The 19326-nt window shown below is 43.4% G+C and overlaps 1 long non-coding RNA gene across 1 annotated transcript in view; it reads left to right on the top strand.

The window, feature by feature from the left end:
• The first annotated feature begins 866 nt into the window (after window positions 1–866).
• The window catches only part of LOC115208325 (uncharacterized), a 45838-nt gene continuing 27378 nt past the window's right edge, over window positions 867–19326 (top strand). The window contains exons 1-2 of the long non-coding RNA XR_003881145.1: window positions 867–1064; window positions 1313–1397. This is a non-coding gene — a long non-coding RNA (uncharacterized LOC115208325). The remainder of the gene's footprint in view (window positions 1065–1312; window positions 1398–19326) is intronic.

The following is a 19326-nucleotide window of genomic DNA, read 5'->3' as shown; positions in this document are numbered from 1 at the left end:
CTGTATACCACCTCTACCTTGTCACAACACAACTGATTGGCTCAAACACATTAAGAAGGAAAGAAATTCCACAAACTGTCATCAAGGCAAATTTGAATAATCTCAAATATAAAATACATTTTGATTTGTTAAACACTTTATTGGTTACTACATGATTCCATATGTGTTATTTCATAGTTTTGATGTCTTCACTATTATTCTACAATGTAGAAAATAGTCAAAATAAAGAAAAACCCTTGAATGAGTAGGTGTGTCCAAACTTTTGGCTTGTACTGTATTATGCATTGTATCATTATTTTGGGTCAAGGTTTCTTGACCAGAGCTAAATATTCTTATGAATGTATTTTTTAACACAAATACATGTTTATATATAAACTATTTATTGAAAGTGTAATCATATACAGTATGGTCCAAAATTATTGCCACCCTTGATAAAGATGAGCAGAAATTACTGTATAAAATAAGTAACAACAATTCTCAGCTATATTGTATGCTCTAAGAAATTGGGAGTTTATAATAATTTTACTAATACAATTGTTCAGAGAAAGAGATTTTTTTTTTTTTTAAATCTCCAAAAGGTTGGGGTCAGGATTATTGACGCCCCTGTTTTCAATACTTTTCAATACCTCACCTTGCGAGGATAACGACCATTCCTCCATACAGAATCCTTCCAGATCTTTGATATCCTTCGTCTGGGCTTATGGACTGCTCTTTTCAATTCAAACCAATAAGGGATCATACTGTGCCTTTCACCTGGATTCACCAGGTCAGTCTATGTCATGGAAAGAGCAGATATTCCTAATGTTTTGTGCACTCAGTTTATGGCCTCAATTTACGTGATTTCCATTTTGATCAACGTGTGCGCCTATGCACGCCTTCACGTATACAAGCAGCAGTCGAAAACATCTAGTGTTCCATGTGCAAAATGTGCTGACTCACCCACCATCAGGAGACAGTCAAAATGTTGTTACGGACCGGGAGCGATGAGGAGTGGGGACGGAGGACTTTAAAACGCTTACGCTCACCCAGGAACCTGGGTCTGGTTTGCTGGGAAAAAAGTTAAGGTGAGTGTTGAGAATGTACTGTATGGGGGATATTTACTGTATGTATGTGTGTATTTGTGTGTATTTGTGTCTCTTTCTCTGTGTGTGTGTGTGTACACTTGTGTGTGTGTGTCTGTGTGTCCATGTGTATTGGGGGTACTGCTCGGTGGGGGTGGTTATGATCAGAAGAAGTTGGAAGGGGGGGCAGTCAGGGTTGCAGAAACAGCTAATTCATCCCTTATGTTGTGTCCTTCTTATGCTGATTTAAGAGTCTACATCCTACACTTCTTGTCGGTATTGTGGAACACGGCCGGTTGTCCCAGTCTGGACCGAACCACTTTAATATTTCCTCAGGTAAGTGGAGGATACAGGGATGCAGAGATTCCTAGACACTTAACAAATGCCTTCTCACAGTTAGCTAAGAGTGTTCAACCCAAAATATCTACATCTGTTGTGAAGTCAAGACATTTGAATACTGGGACTGCTGATCCATTACATAAATATTTGACTATAACTGCACCATTTTAGATTACAAGAGGGGACACTGTTTTTGCATTTTCACTTGTTGAGAGAGCTACTTGTAAATGAGTACAAACAAACACCTATTGTACACATTATTTACATTTGTTTTTAATGTGACAGTATTTCAACTCGGTTTCAATCAATAGAAGATTATGGTGTCCATATTAGGACAGCTGTCATGTCCTGACCATAGAAAGCTGTTATTTTCTATGGTAGAGTAGGTCAGGGCGTGACGGGGGTTTTCTAGTTTAGTTTTTCTATGTTGTTATGTTCTAGTTTTGTATTTCTTTGTTGGGTTTTGTTTGGGATGATCTCCAATTAGAGGCAGCTGGTCCTCGTTGTCTCTAATTGGAGATCATACTTAAGTAGGGGTTTTTCCCACCTGGGTTTGTGGGAGATTGTCTTTGAGGTAGTGTATGTTTCACCTATGCGGCACGGTTTGTTGTTTTGTTATTCAGTTTGCTTTATGTATTGCATAGTTTCACAGTGAAAATAAAATGTGGAACGACACACACGCTGCACTTTGGTCTGCTCCTTCCTACGACAACAGCCTCAGTCTGGGGAAAAACCAACAGTAGTTATTCTCAGTTCAAATGAAACAACTTTATCCCCTTTGGGCAATTACTAGCTTCAGTAATTGATTCAGACACATACAACAAACAGTCACAGAGACAATAAATAGACAAGAAACATGAAAGACAATGACTTAAAAGTGCAGTGCAATAAATATTGTATGAGGTATATTATCTCAGTCAAAGGACACCAAAGTTTTTGTGACCTCATTTCATTTTGAAAACATTGTGTACACTCGCAAACATCTGGCAATGTATACAGGAAGACATATGTACCCGTGCAGTATCAGTGTTCCCATTGACTTGATGGTGTTCAGACAACCTCAAGGTTAGCCGTGCATGACAAACATCAAGCGCTTTCTGTCTGAAATCAGCTCACTAGGCACAGCCAAAGGACATTGATCTAGTTGATTCGTTTTGTATTGAAAGAGCTCAAGAGGGGCCTCCCGAGTGGCGCAGCGGTCTAAGGCACTGCATCGCAGTGCTTGAGGAATCACTACAGACCCAGGTTTGATCCCAGTCTGTGTCACAACTGGCCGTGACAGGGAGTCCTATATGGCGGCTCACAATTGGCTCATCATCGTCCGGGTTAGGGGAGGGTTTGGCCGGGGGGGCTTTACTCGGCTCATCGTGCTCTAGCGACTTCTTGTGACAGGCCAGGCGCCTGCAGGCTGACTTCAATTGTCAGTTGAACGGTGTTTCCTCCGACACATTGGTGCTTCTGGGTTAAGTTGGCGGGTGTTAAGGAGCTTGGTTTACCTGGTCATGTTTTGGAGGACGCATGACTTGACCTTCGCCTCTCCCGAGCCTGTTGGGGAGTTGTAGCGATGAGACAAGATCATAATTGAAATTGGGAGAAGAGGGGAAAAAAATAAAAGGAAGAGGTCAAGAGTAGGGTGAAATCTATATCAGTAGTAAAAATAGCTAATGGAGTGACTGAGACATGCATTAGCCACTTTTAGTTTGGTTGTACCCACAGAATAGGAACTTTTCCCTTGAATTAGATAGACAATACATCCAGGTGTTGCCATTTCCTGTTTGGGAGGAAAATATGCAACAAAGGGTGGCTCTGACACAAAATCACATGCCCTCTTTTAGGCACCTCCCTCTCCATTAGTGGAAATCAGCCAACCACCACACACAATACCATTTGCATATTCAATTTACAGCCAAGCAATAAATGAATGTCACATTAATGGAATGGTTGCAACAACTGTGATTTTCAACTGGATCCCACATCTAACACCAAATGTAAAATGATGATAAGGCCAGGCTAAGGTTGCAGTATCACATGCTCCAAGAATGATTACTCACATTCAACAAAACAATGTTTGCTGTCTGGAAAAAAAGAAACAAACATCTGTTTATTCAAATGCACAGCTGTCATATTGTGCACAAAGACTATCATTTTGACCTCTCATAGAAACTTGGGTCCTGTTCAGAAGGGTGCAACACTGAAGAATGTTCAGATAGAAATGTGTTTAGAAAGAACAAACAGTTAATGTGGAACAGGGAGTTCTATCATCTCTATTAATTACATGTCCACAACGTTCTTAATGTTTCACCTCACAGAATATACCCAGGTCATTGGTGTTTCACAGTAGGAGTGAGGACACAATAGAGGGAGCTTCATGTTCTATGTCCCCATTATTTTGCTCTGTGTTGTTGTCTTCAAGTCCAAGACTACTGACAGTTGGCCATGTGCCAACATATTAATTAACTGTTAAATATTAACTGATGCACTCATACCTATTTTCTCTGTCCAGGAGGACTCTGTGTTAACATTTAATTTACTTTTTTTGCTGCTTGTCATGGAGATCCGAGAACCCTTTGAACCATGGTCATAAAGCAAAGAAATGGTAGCTCACGAAAGCTATATCATGAGTATTAAAATATCAAATGAGCGAAAAGAGTTTCTCATTCACAGTATCTATGGTGTTGTCTGTTAAAAAATGTGGCAGTATGACACTATGGTTGTCTGAAACTGCCCCTGTTCTTTATCATATACTAAATATTATCCCTCACGAAATTGCTCATGCAATCATGATTTACCCTTTGGATATGTAATCTGTTCTAAATCAAACCATATCCTCTGTAATTACTGCTATGTAGCCTTGTGTCTAAATTAATTCTCTAGAACATTCTTTATTGTGTTCTAGCGTCAGGAAGACTGGGCTTATACATGGATAATGTTCTCATATGGGGCCTTCAGTCTCTCTGCTATTTTGTTTTGTGCTGTCTCTGTGAGGGTTTGGCAGGTACACCAAGCGGTCCATCAGGATATCCTTTTTGGAGAGCTAAACTCTTCGAACACATCTGTAGGCCATTACCAGAGTATGTGCCATTGTAAAACTTCCTCCCCATGCACTATGTCAGAGAGTTGACCTGTAAGGAGAGATGGAAGCCAGAAGCACCCCCTTCTCTCTCTCTCTCTCTCTCTCTCTCTCTCTCTCTCTCTCTCTCTCTCTCTCTCTCTCTCTCTCTCTCTCTCTCTCTCTCTCTCTCTCTCTCTCTCTCTCTCTCTCTCTCTCTCTCTCTCTCTCTCTCTCTCTCTCTCTCTCTCTCTCTCTCTCTCTCTCGTTCTTTCTCTCTCTAACTCTCTGTCTCATGGTCAGATTGTGTAATGATATGGACTGGGAGTGTGGAAACACATGATTAATTGGGTGTTAGTACTCAGGCAGTCCGAATAAGACCAACAGTGTCTTTTCCCCCCTGGGAGAATTGCTAATTAAAGCCCAAACCAGCAAAAACATCTGCAAGGTATGCTAAGTCAGCAGTTGACTAATCAAATCATGTGTAAAAGTTGATAGTCACATGGTTGAATAAGTATGTTTATTCTGTGTTGCATGGAAACCCTTTGGGTTACTTTTCAGCTCACACGCATTGAAGAAGCCACTGACCTGTTACAGTGTAGTTTATGCACTTTTTACATTATGCAAAATGTTGAATGTATGAGTTGAAAATAATGAGTTGTTGATATTTTTTCCAATAAAATGCAGTTTATTCCTATTGGCTGGGTGACATCTCTAACCATAGTTAAACCCCAAAAGCATGTAGTTTATTGTAATAATGGTACATGTTTGCATATATTAAAAAAAATCAATTGGCATAACTAGAACACAGTTTGCTGAAAACCCTCACTGCTTCGAGCTGGTACCAGCAAGTCTCACTAGGCACTATTTACAGAGGCTGTCTGTTGAAACTTTCTCCCCCATTGTGGTTTTAGGAGGAGTGAAAATGGCCTCCTTTGGCAATCGTGAATGAGTAGCCAGCCTGAAAAACATGGGTAGAAAATAGAATGAGCAGACAGAGTTCTCTCAGCAGACAGACAATTGCAAAAGAGGAGAGGTTACAAATCTGCGTAGGAGAGGTCTGAGAGCAGACGAGAGAGACAAAAAGAGAGAGACGGAGAGAGAGGGATGAGAGAAAGAGAGAGATAGCAGACATTCAACATCCTCTGGTATCTTTTGTCTGCTGTGGGCGGGACACTTAATTTCAACATGTCAATGTCGGTCAAGGCCAATTGGAGAAATCATTAGTCATCACCCACTGGGCACAGATGTCAGTTTAACGTCTAGTTTGGATTTATATTTGGTTGAGTTGTCAACTAACATGAATTCAACATGAAATCAACAACAAATGTCACCATGTAATTGGATATAGGTTAAAAGTTAAGTGGAAAAAAATATGAAATGGCCTTACGTTGATTACTTTGCGCAAATCCAATCAGTTTTCCACTTTGATTCAACATCACCGCAAGGATTGTTTTGGTTGAAATGACGTGGAAACAATGTTGATTCAACCAGTTTTTGACCAGTGGGCAGTTACACCAACATGTCTTTAGAGCCAACATCTACAGTTGAAGTCGGAAGTTTACATACACCATAGCCAAATACATTTAAACCCAGTTTTTCAAAATTCCTGACATTTAATCATAGTAAGAAGTCCTTGTCTTAGGTCAGTTAGGATCACCACTTTATTTAAAGAATGTGAAATGTCAGAAAAAAGGAAAAGAGAATGATTAATTTCAGCTTTTATTTCTTTCATCACATTCCTAGTGGGTCAGAAGTTTACATACACTCAATTAGTATTTGGTAGCATTGCCTTTAAATTGTTTAACTTGGGTCAAACCTTTTAGGTAGCTTCCCACAATAAGTTGGGTGAATTTTGGCCCATTCCTCCTGACAGAGCTGGTGTAACTGAGTCAGGTTTATAGGCCTCCTTGCTCGCACACACTTTTTCAGTTCTGCCCACACATTTTCTATGGGATTGAGGTCAGGGCTTTGTTATGGCCACTCCAATACATTGACTTTGTTGTCCTTAAGCCATTTTGCCACAACTTTGGAAGTATCATTGTCCATTTGGAAGACCCATTTGCGACAAAGCTTTAACTTCCTGACTGATGTCTCGCGATGTTGCTTCTATATCCACATAATTTTCCTCGTCATGAGTGGTCCCATGGTGTTTATACTTGCGTACTATTGTCATGAGTGTCCTCCTATTTTGTGAAGTGCACCAGTCCCTCCTGCAGCAAAGCACCTCCACAACATGATGCTGCCACCCCCATGTGTCAAGGGTTGGGATGGTGTTCTTCAGATTGCAAACCTCCCTCTTTTTTCTCCAAACATAACGATGGTCATTATGGCCAAACAGTTCTATTTTTGTTTCATCAAACCAGAGGACATTTCTCCAAATAGTACGGTCTTTGTCCCCATGTGCCATTGCAAACCGTAGTCTGGCTATTTTGTGGCGGTTTTGGAGCAGTGGCTTCTTCCTTGCTGAGCGGCTTTTCAGGTTATGTCGATATAGGACTCGTTTTACTGTGGATAGAGATACTTTGGACCTGTTTCCTCCAGCATCTTCACAAGGTTCTTTGCTATTGTTCTGGGATTGATTTGCACTTTTCGCAGCAAAGCATATTCATCTCTAGGAGACAGAACGCGTCTCCTTCCTGAACGGTATGACGGCTGCGTGGTCCCATGGTGTTTATACTTGCGTACTATTGTTTGTACAGATGAACGTGGTACCTTCAGGCATTTGGAAATTGCTCCCAAGGATGAACCAGACTTGTGGAGGTCTACAATTGTTTTCTGAGGTCTTGGCTGATTTATTTTGATTATTCCATGATGTCAAGCAAAGGCACAGAGTTTGAAGGTGGGCCTTAAAATACATCCACAGGTACACCTCCAATTGATTCAAATGATGTCAGTTAGCCTCTAAAGCTTCTAAAGCCATGACATCATTTTCTGGAATTTGTCAAGCTGTTTAAAGGCACAGTCAACTTAGTGTATGTAAACTTCTGACCCACTGGAATTGTGATACAGTGAGTTATTGTAATGGGTGCGTGTTGGTGGCAGGGAAGTCAGGCGCAGGAGAACAAACTTGGTAAAAACGTTGTTTAATAAGTGCTGACCAAACTCCAAAAACCAAAATATACAAAAATAACAAAGTGGGTACAAAACCTGTCGCACACCAACACATGCTAGCACAATCACATACAATAAAACAATCTCCGACAAGGACATGAGGGGAAACAGAGGGTAAATACACAACATGTAATTGATGGGATTGGAACCAGGTGTGAAGGAAGACAAGACAAAACCAATGGAAAATGAAAAATGGATCAGTGATGGCTAGAAGGTCGGTGACGTCGACTACCGAACACCGCCCGAACAAGGAGAGGGACTGACTTCAGCAGAAGTCGTGACAGTACCCCCCCCTCTGACACGCAGCTCCAGCAGCGCGTCGGCACCGACCTCGGGGATGACCCGGAGGGAGAGGCACAGGGCGATCCGGATGGAGACGGTGGAAATCTCGCAGCATAGAAGGATCCAACACGTCCTCCACCGGAACCCAGCATCTTTCTTCCGGACCATACCCCTCCCAGTCCCCGAGGTACTGAAGGCCCCTCGCCCGATGTCTCGAATCCAGTATGGAACGAACGGAGTAACCAGGGGCCCCCTTGATGTCCAGAGGGGGTGGAGGAACCTCCCGTACCTCAGACTCCTGGAGCGGGCCAGCCACCACCAGCCTGAGGAGAGACACATGGAACGAGAGGTTAATGCGGTAATCGGGGGGAACCTGTAACCTGTAACCTCGTTCACTCTCCTCAGGACTTTAAATGGCCCCACAAACCACGGACCCTGCTTCCGACAGGGCAGGCAGAGGGGCAGGTTTTGGGTCGAGAGCCGGACCGGGTCCCCCGGGGCAAACACCAGGGCCTCACTGCGGTGATGGTCTGCACCCACTTTCTGGCGCAGTACGGCGAGCTGAAGGTGGACATGGGTGGCCTCCCATGTTTCCTCCACGCGCCGGAACCACTCGTCCACCGCAGGAGCCTCGGTCTGACTCTGATGCCAAGGAGCCAGAACCGGATGATACCCCAATACACACTGGAAGGGAGAAAGGTTAGTGAAGGAGTGGCGGAGCGAGTTCTGGGCCATCTCTGCCCAGGGCATGAATGCTGCCCACTCCCCCGGCCGGTCCTGGCAATAAGACCTCAGAAACCTACCCACATCCTGATTAAGTCTCTCAAGCCCAGCCCGTTAATCTCAGGGTGAAAACCTGAGGTAAGGCTGATCGAGACCCCCAGACGTTCCATGAACGCCTTCCAGACCCTCGACGTGTACTGGGGACCCCGATCAGACACTATATCCTCAGGCACCCCATAGTGCCGGAAGACGTGTGTAAATAGAGCCTCTGCAGTCTGTAGGGCCCTAGGGAGACAGGCAACGGGAAGAGCTCCACAGGACTTAGAAAAACGATCCACAACGACCAGGATCGTGGTGTTACCCTGTGAAGGAGGAAGATCAGTCAGGAATTCCACCGACAGGTGCGACCATGGCCGTTGTGGAATGGGTAAGGGTTGTAACTTACCTCTGGGCAGGTGTCTAGGAGCCTTGCACTGGGCACACACCGAGCAGGAGGAAACATAAACCCTCAAGTCCTTAGCTAAAGTGGGCCACCAGTACTTCCCACCAAGACAGCGCACTGTCCGACCGATACCAGGATGACCAGAGGAGGGTGACGTATGGGCCCAATAGATCAGCTGGTCGCGGACAGCAGACGGAACGTACAGACGCCCAGCCGGACACTGAAGGGGAGCGGTCTCTGTACGCAACGCCTGCTCGATGTCCGCGTCCAGCTCCCACACTACCAGTGCCACAAGGCAAGAGGCCGGGAGTATGGGAGTGGGATCCATGGGCCGCTCCTCTGTGTCATAGAGCCGGGACAATGCGTCTGCCTTAACGTTCTGGGAGCCTGGTCGGTAGGAAAGGGTAAACACAAAACGGGTGAAAAACATGACCCACCTTGCCTGGCGAGGGTTCAGTCTCCTCACCGCCCGGATGTACTCCAGATTGCGGTGGTCAGTCCAGATGAGAAAAGGGTGTTTAGCCCCCTCAAGCCAATGTCTCCACGCCTTCAAGGCCTTGATGACAGCCAATAGCTCCCGGTCCCCCACATCATAGTTTCGCTCTGCCGGGCTGAGCTTCTTCGAGAAGAAGGCACAGGGGCGGAGCTTAGGTGGCGTACCCGAGCGCTGAGAGAGCACCGCTCCTTTCCCAGCCTCGGATGCATCCACCTCAACTATGAATGCCAAAGAGGGATCCGGATGGGCCAACACGGGAGCCGAGGTTAACAGAGCCCTCAGGTGACTAAAAGCCCTGTCCGTCTCAGCTGACCACTGCAAGCGTACCGGGCCCCCCTTCAGCAGTGAGGTAATGGGAGCCGCCACCTGACCAATACCCCGGATAAACCTCCGGTAGTAGTTGGCAAACCCTAAGAACCGCTGCACCTCCTTTACTGTGGTGGGAGTCAGCCAATTATGCACGGCTGCAATGCAGTTACTCTCCATCTCCACCCCTGAGGTGGAAATGCGATAGCCTAGAAAAGAGACGGACTGTTGGAAGAACAGGCATTTCTCAGCCTTGATGTACAGGTCATGCTCCAACAGGCGACCAAGCACTCTGCGCACCAGGGACACATGCTCAGCGCGTGTAGCGGAGTATATCAAAATGTCATCAATGTACACCACTTCACCCTGCCCATGCAGGTCCCTGAAAACCTTGTCTACAAAGGCTTGGAAGACTGATGGTGCATTCATCAACCCGTACAGCATGACGAGGTACTCATAGTGCCCAGAGGTGGTACTGAAATCCGTCTTCCACTCATCTCCCTCTCGGATACGCAACAGGTTGTAAGCGCTCCTGAGATCTAGTTTAGTGAAGAAGCAAACCCCGTGCATTAACTCTATCGCTGTGGCTATGAGCGGTGGCAGGTAGCTATACCTCACAGTGATCTGATTCAGACCCTGATAGTCAATACACGGGCGTAGACCTCCCTCCTTCTTGTTCACAAAAAAGAAACTCGAGGAGGCGGGTGAAGTGGAGAACCGAATGTATCCCTGACGCAGGGATTCGGAGACATGTGTTTCCATAGCCTCCGTTTCCGCCTGTGAGAGGGGATACAAGTGACTCCTGGGAAGTGAGGCGTGTACCAGGAGATCTATCGCACAATCGCCCCGTCGATGAGGTGGTAATTGAGTCGCCTTGTTTTTGGAGAAGGCGAGAGCCAAATCGGCATATTCAGGGAGAATGCGCACAGTGGAGACCTGGTCTGGACTTTCCACCGTAGTAGCACCAACAGAAACCCCTAAACACCTACCTGAGCACTCTCGCGACCACCCCGTGAGAGCACTCTGTGGCCAAGAAACAGTGGGGTTATGACAAGCTAACCAGGGTAGGCCCAGCACCATGGGAAACGCAGGAGTCAATAAGGAAGAGACTAATTCTCTCTGTATGACCCCCCTGCGTCACCATGCCCAATGGCGCGGTGACCTCCCTAATTAACCCTGACCCTAATGGTCGACTATCTAAGGCGTGAACAGGAAAGGGCACATCCACAGGAACAATAGGGATCCCTAAACTATAGACTAAAGCACTATCAATAAAATTCCCAGCCGCACCTGAATCGACGAGGGCCTTATGCTGGGAATGCGGGGAAAATTCAGGGAACGTAGCAGACACAAACATATGTACAACAGAGGGCTCTGGGTGAGAATGGTGCTGGCTCACCTGGGGTAACACCAGAGCGCCCTGCCTGCTGCCTCGATTCCCAGAGGAACCAACCCGGCACCGACCGGCAGTGTGACCTCTGCGGCCACAGATGGTGCACGAGTGGGGACCCCCTCCTGTCTCCCTGCGCACCGCCCCTCCCAGCTCCATGGGTATTGGAGAGGGGGTGCGGGAGGATGGAACCACTAGACCCCGATCTGAACGTCCGCGAGTAGCCTGCAGGTTGTCCAGCCAGATGGACAGGTCCACCAGCTGGTCAAATGTGAGGGTGGTGTCTTTGTAGGCCAGCTCCCGATGGGCGTACTCGCGCAGACTGCAACGATAATGGTCGATCAGGGCCCTGTTGTTCTATCCCGCGACGGCAGCCAGGGTCCTAAACTCCAGGGCGAACTCCTGGGCGCTCCTCGTCTCCTGCCTCAGATGGTAGAGGCGCTCACCCGCCGCTCTACCCTTGGGCGGATGGTCGAAAAATTACTTGTGTCATGCACAAAGTAGATGTCCTAACCGACTTGCCAAAACTATAGTTTGTTAACAAGAAATTTGTGGAGTGGTTGAAAAACGAGTTTTAATGACTCCAACCTAAGTGTATGAAAACTTCCGACTTCAACTGTAGATACAATTACTTAAGATGACTCTGTTGTTACAGTAACAATAAATGATGCATTCACTTCTCTTGTGTTCTTACACCTGGAATGAATTGAAAGTGTTCTAAAAAGTTTTATTTAACCTTTATTTAACTAGGCAGGTCAGTTAAGAACAAATTCTGTTAAGAGGATTTGATTTACCTCAACATCACCATATTCGTACTTGTTGTCATTGTCGACAGTCTCACTGAGATCATTTGATGGATTAAAAATGTGATAGCTGACATTGTCTATAATGTCGGCACAGTTGGGCCGACATTTCAATGAGCGTAGTTGAGAGACCTGATGACATTCTATGAGGATGTCAGGTCACATCTGGTCTATCGTGGTCTGGAGATAACAGTCACTCTGTTTCCTGATTGGGCAGAGGGAATCAAACTGTCGTTATGCAACAGAACCTCTCCTTGACGTCAAGGAGAGGGAAGGTAAAAATGCACAACGCTGTGTCATCGCACTCCGAATGTATCATGCCGTGAGATTTCAATGTGTCCTGTCAGCTGTCCACTTTTCTCATTGGTGATTGTGTGTGTGTGTGTGTGTGTGTGTGTGTGTGTGTGTGTGTATGTGTGTGTGTGTGTGTGTGTTAAAAACCCTCTCTCTGGCCCTGGAAGAGACACAAACTTTGAAGCCTTTTACTGCTGAGGTTGGCTACCATCCCCCGCCTCAGTCTGACCCTATCATTCAGTGGAATAGGGCACTTCACACATATGTGTTAGGGACCAGTTTGCCAGTATACTCAGTCAGCTGACCAGGGCCAGCCAATCACAGGCTCTACCTGCTAGGGGTAACAGACCCTCATTCCTGCTTGTGCTTTAGTTGTTTAAAGGAAGGCAGGTTGAGGTCTCTGTAAACTCCTGTCCTTCATGACAGGAGTTTACAGTTTTCACTGGACCTTTCCTGAACAGACAAGCCTTCCTTGGACTTCCCCAACCGTGTGTTAGTGCATCACTGAACAGGTAAGTGGACTTTGTTAGGGGTTTGTGTGTATTTGATCTGTATACATGTTCCTGAGTGGAGCAGAGGTCTAAGGCACTGCATCTCAGTGCAAGAGGTGTCACTACAGACCCTGGTTCAAATCCAGGCTGTTTCACATCCGGCTGTGATTGGGAGTCCCATAGGGCGGCGCACAATTGGCCCAGCGTCGTCTGGGTTTGGCCGGGGTAGGCTGTCATTGTAAATAAGAATACTTCACACAGTCTGTCCTTTAGCATAGTTCTGTGTACTTTTATGTTCAGCCAAGAGGGAAAATCTCTCCCCATCCTTTTTTATGGGCCAAGATGGCTGCCAGTCATGTCATTGTATATCCTCACATAAAAATGGCCGACCAGTGACATCACTGCCCGGTCACTTCCTGATATTGTCATAGCCACATCCAATAAGGCTGCTTGTTGGCATCCTAGCCTTTATAGCCGCCAACACTGATGCTAACTTGCCCTTACTGTCCATACTGTTGTGTGCTATTATCTATAGCCTTAGGCCTACTAGCCCTTGGTCTACTTGCTCCCCCTGTACATATTGTACAATATGCTAGCCACTAATTGCATCCTGGTTTATACTGCCTATGCTATTCTAGCCTTTACTACAGTATGCTATCATTTGTGCTATGTAGCCTGTTCGCCTGCATTACTGCTCTGTAGGAGTTTAGCCTACTAGGCCCTGTGTATTACTGTATATTTACTACCAGCCAATAATATTATCATGCTAGCACCACTGATGCTACTATAGCAATTACTATTGTGTGCTAGCCCATTGCTATGCCATTGCTGCTTTGTATATATTGCATCACTGCTATTACTACTGTATTGACAACACTGCCATCACACTGTTGTAATATATATCCCCTGTTCCTTCCATCCTACAGAAAACCACTAGAAACTATCACTAGTTCCCTTCTCTATTCCTGTTTGCTGTGTGTGTCTGTTTGGTTTGAGGTAATATTGGCTATACAGTAGCAATAGCAGTGATGTATACAGTAATACACAGGGCCTAGTAGGCTAAACTGCTACAGAGCAGTAATGCAGACAAACAGGATACATAGCACAAATGATTGCATACTGTAGTAATGGCTAGATTAGCATACGCAGTATAAACCAGGATGTAATTAGTGACTAGCATAGTATACAATATGCACAGGGGGAGCTAGCATGATAGGCTAACAGGCCAAGGGCTAGTACGCTTAAGGCTATAGGTAATAGCACAGGGTAGTATGGACAGTAAGGGCAAGTTAGCGTCCGTGTTTGAAGCTATAAAGGCTAGGATGCTAACAGCCATGTTGGATGTGGCTTTGACCATATCAAGAAGTGACCGGGCCATGATGATGTCTCTGACATGACTGGCAGCTATCTTGGCACATACAAAACAATGGGGAATGATTTTCTCTCAAGGCTGAACATAAAAGGTACACAGAACTATGCTAAAGGGGAGACTGTATGAAGTATGTAACATGGGATTACAGAAGGAGGCTGTCCTGAAATATACACATATTAAGGAAGCATATCCTAAAATAGCAACAGCGTTATATAACATGTATACAGATCAAATACACACAAACCCCTAAAAAAGTCCACTTACATGTTCAGTGACGCACTAACACAATTGTGGAGGTCCAGTGATGAGTTGTAATGAAGGACAGGAGTTTACAGAGACCTTCTCAACCTGCCCTCCTGGAAACAACTGAAGGACAAGCAGGTAGAGCCTGTGATTGGCTGGCCCTGGTCAGCTGACTGAGTTCCGTGGCAACCTAGTCCCTAACACATACAGTGGGGAGAACAAGTATTTGATACACTGCCGATTTTGCAGGTTTTCCTACTTACAAAGCATGTAGAGGTCTGTCATTTTTATCATAGGTACACTTCAACTGTGAGAGACGGAATCTAAAACACAAATCCAGAAAATCACATTGTATGATTTTTAAGTAATTCCACAATTTATTGTGTTACTGCCTGAATTCGAAATGAATAAAAATAATAATTATATCAACCATCTACACACAATAGCCCATAATGACAAACTGAAAACATGTTTTTATAAATGTTGGCAAATTTATTGAAAATGAAAAACAGAAATATCTCATCTCTCATCTAATTTATTTTGATCGTCCTTGAGATGCCACTAGAACTTCAATTGGAGCCCACTTGTGGCCAATTAAATTGTTTGGACTTGATTTAGAACACAGCTGTCTATATAAGGCCCCACAGTTGACAGTGCGTGTCAGAGCAGAATATACCATGAAGTCCAAGAAACTGTTTGTAGTTCTCAGAGAATTATGATGAGGCATATATCTGGGGGTATAAAAACAATTTCTGAGTGTTGAAGGTTTTCATGAACACAGTGGTCTCCATCATTGGGAAATGGAAATAATATGGAACTACCCAGCCTCTGCCTAGAGCTGGTCGTCCGACCAAACTGAGCAACAGGACATGAAGGACCGTGGTCACGGAGGTGACCAAGAACCCAACAACCACTCCGACAGAACTACAGAGTTCTTTGGGTGAGATGGGAGAACCTGCCAGAAGGACAACAGTCTCTACAGAATTTCACCAATCTGGGCTTCATGGGAAAGTGGCCAGATGGAAGCCACTCCTGAGAAAAAGGCACATGACCGCACACCTGGAGTTTGCAAAAAAGCACATGAAAGACTAAGCATGAAAAACAAAGCCAAAAGGTCCTTGATGAGAATCAATGATGAGAGTGCAAACAACCTTAGACTGGGGCAAAGATTTACGTTCCAACAGGACAATGACCCCAAGCATACAGCCAAAGCATTTCTGAAATGGCTTCAGAACAAGAAGGTGAAAGTCCAGACTTGAATCCTGTTGAAAATCTGTAGAAAGACTAGAAAAATGCTGTTGACCCCTGCTCCTCATCTGATTTAACACTAGAACCATCCAGAACGTCAATCTGCCAGTTTTCAATTTTGTAATTTCCATAACTTAATTTCAATAAAAAACCTATAACCCACCTGTCCCTGACTTTTCCTAAATATGTGTATTTTGCACTCTAGCAGTACTTTCAGACAAATATCATAAAATACAAAACCGTTCGGAGTATTTCATCCTCATAGCGCTATGTGTGCATATTTAACAGTAGAATATCCAGGCCTCGAGAAGTACTGATAGCCACCAGTCTAATTAATCAAATTATCTAGAACGGTCTCATTGGACCCCCCTTAATGCCAATGTCATTTGGATGTGTTTATGAAGGTGTTAGGTAATATTAGAATACGAAATGCAAATATTTGAACGAACATAATACCATTTTCATTCATTTATGTTATATATAAAACACCGAATTTTAAGTGATTAAGTGCCTTTGTTAGAACTATGAAACAAAAAGCATGTGCATTGAAACACAGTAAAAGCTTATTTTTATAATGACAACAAATAAAAATACCCAAACCGCAAGACACTCAGTCAATGATGAAAATATCCGAAAATATCAGTAGCCTAAACATCAGTATAGGCGCCAAGAGTGCTTGTGAATTGTGCAATAATGGCATTATAATGCATACGTGTCCATATGAAAGCGGTCAGAAATGGTCTATTATTGTCAGTTATTGGACACATTATTTGTGGCCTCACTCATGCTTACGGTATGGTGTGCGTCTTCACGCAACAGTTGGATCTCATTTACCTTTTATACCTTGTCCTAACAGTCACCACAAATCTCTGTCACTTTCATTTGATTGCAACATATTTTTTATACTTTTTCTATCAAGGGAGGTCAAATGCTCGCTGGCTTCCCTTGCATTCAATGCAGTAGTTATAAATAAATGTGCATGAAAATGAGTCATCTCTCGTTGAATGACAACGAAGATTTTACTGAATAATCCCTACTGACCAATCACACAAAAATGATTGGTCAGTAGTCCAAAACAAACAAAAATGTCACAAAATGTTGTAATAATACTGTATATGCACAAATTGTTTAGTCTGGGAAGCATGTGGACCCCTTAAGACTGCTTGGATTTGTGGGACTGATAAAGGGTACACCGTTTTGAGATTATAGCTAATTAGAATAGATGAATACAATAGAATGGACGCCCTGTTCTTCATTCACAATTGGTGATTACATAATTATGCATCGTTCGCTTCCCCTCACTTATCAACTCCCCCAGTCTCCCCTTTTCTCACCCATAATTCTATGCTTCATTTATTTCATATGTTGTTATGCGTGTAACATTTGTTTCTGTATAGTTTATTTTCAGATTAGAAGCAATTATCGGGGTGATTATCAACTAGGCACGGCACGTTCAACTATCAGAGAAGAAGTGTAACAGTTTGGGGAAAACCTTTTAAAAAAATGACATACCCTCCTAAAACTGGTTCTAACTCCAGTTCTGTTTGGGATATTAAGATTCTAACAAGGACAGTGAATTATATAGATGTATTTATGAAAAGTCAAAGACTATGACTTTAAAAATGGAGAATAATTAAACACTTAAATACATTTTTGTCATTATGATTCTTGCTGCCTTTCTAGTGTTAATATACACAATCACAAATAAATCCATTCATATTTCATTTAGGAAGGTAATACAAATAACAGAATAGCAAGTTCTGAGTTGTATTTATCTGCACTTAGTAGCCAAGGCTATCGCTGCACCATGCCAATCTATGGCTGCATCATGCCAATGAAATCAACTTTTTCATTTAGCAGACATTACAGGCCCTGATGTCCGCTAAGTTAGATTTTGAAACAGAGACCATCCCCTCAATTTGTACTGTTGTTTGGCAAAAACAGTTTCATTAGAAACTCTGGAACCTGCTCTTTCTGATAGGGTATAGCATCAAAACATCTGGACTGCATGGATCTCTGTAGGATGATATGGAAGAAGTACTATTTGGTAAGCTCCTGGCTTCTTTGTCAATACACACTGTCAATGCACGCTGTGCAGGTAATCAGTCTCTTCATTCTCTATTTGACAATTTATAATATTGTCACCCATCAGACTACTGTCAATTTAACATTGTCTTTAGGCCACATCTATTATTATTATTATTATATGTGTGAAATTAGTTTCAATATAGTTTAGGTGTAGTTTGGTCGTGCCAGCTTGCCAGGCAACTGTTGTCTTACAGTCAGAAAGTACACTATCATCTTAGTATTTTAGTATTTACAGTCTATGCGCTTCTGGATGAATCAATACATTTTCTGACTGAATACAATATGCATTTGGTTTTCTGAGGTTTCTTATTACCTATTTTATCATAATAAATGCATTATTTTAGCAATTTAATATTTATTATGGAATATTTGTCACGGTTGTCGTAAGGAGGAGCGGACCAAAGTGCAGCATGTGTGTCATTCCACATTATTTTTACACTGTGAAACTATGCCATACATATAAATAAACTGAATAACAAAAACAACAAACCGTGACGCAGAGTTAACAAACACGTACTCAAAAACAATCTCCCACAAACCCAGGTGGGAAAAACCCCTACTTAAATATGATCTCCAATTAGAGACAACGAGGACCAGCTGCCTCTAATTGGAGATCATCCCAAACAAGACCCAACATAGAAATACAAAAACTAGAACATAACATAGAAATAGAAAACATAGAATAGAACAAAGAACTACAAATATCGAATGCCCACGCAAGTCACACCCTGACCTAACCAAAATAGAGAAACAAAACATCTCTCCCAGGTCAGGACGTGACAATATTTATACAATTGAAATATCAAAGGGTCAGAATGACCATCATGGCCATTCTAGTATTTATGGAATTCCTGTGCTCTAAGTGTTAACAGAGATTGAGAAAATCTGCAAGGAAGAATGGGAGAAAATCCCCAAATTCAGATGTGCATAGCTGATACAGACATACCCAAGATGACTCAAAGCTGTAATCCCAGTCAACGGTGCTTTTACAAAGTATTGACTCAGGGGTGTGAATACCTAGGCAAATAAGATATTTCTGTATTTAATTTTCAATTAACATGTTTTGTCATTATGGGGTATTGTGGGTAGATGTGTGAGAACAAAAATCTGTTTAATCAATTTTGAGGTCAAGCTTTAACACAACAAAATGTGTAATAAATCAAGGGGTATGAATACTTGCTGAAGGCACTGTACATCAACACATTATTTTAATATATTTGTAGTTTCATTTATTTTATGGGCAATGTTTTATTTAATTTTCATGTTATGCTTTCTTGGTAACATATGTTACACACTTATGAAGTGGGAATTGTTCTGTCAAGGGAATGTTTGGAATGGTTATGGTGTGATGGGGGGACAAGATAGTGATGGGAAATGCAATGGTACAGAGTTTTCATCTGCAAGCATGAGACATCCATTATGGATTGGGAACCTCTCACAAACGTTGGATAATACATGGTGGACAGTCAGTTTGATCCCTAACCTTTGTGCAAATCAGGCCTCTCAAGTTCTCAACTTCACCACAGTATATAACGATACATAATAAGTCAACGTTCAGCCTGTATGCTGAGGTTTGAGAACATTA

Source organism: Salmo trutta, chromosome 14, assembly GCF_901001165.1.
Source record: "Salmo trutta chromosome 14, fSalTru1.1, whole genome shotgun sequence".
NCBI lineage: Eukaryota > Metazoa > Chordata > Actinopteri > Salmoniformes > Salmonidae > Salmo > Salmo trutta.
This window is presented reverse-complemented; position numbering and strand designations above follow the sequence as displayed.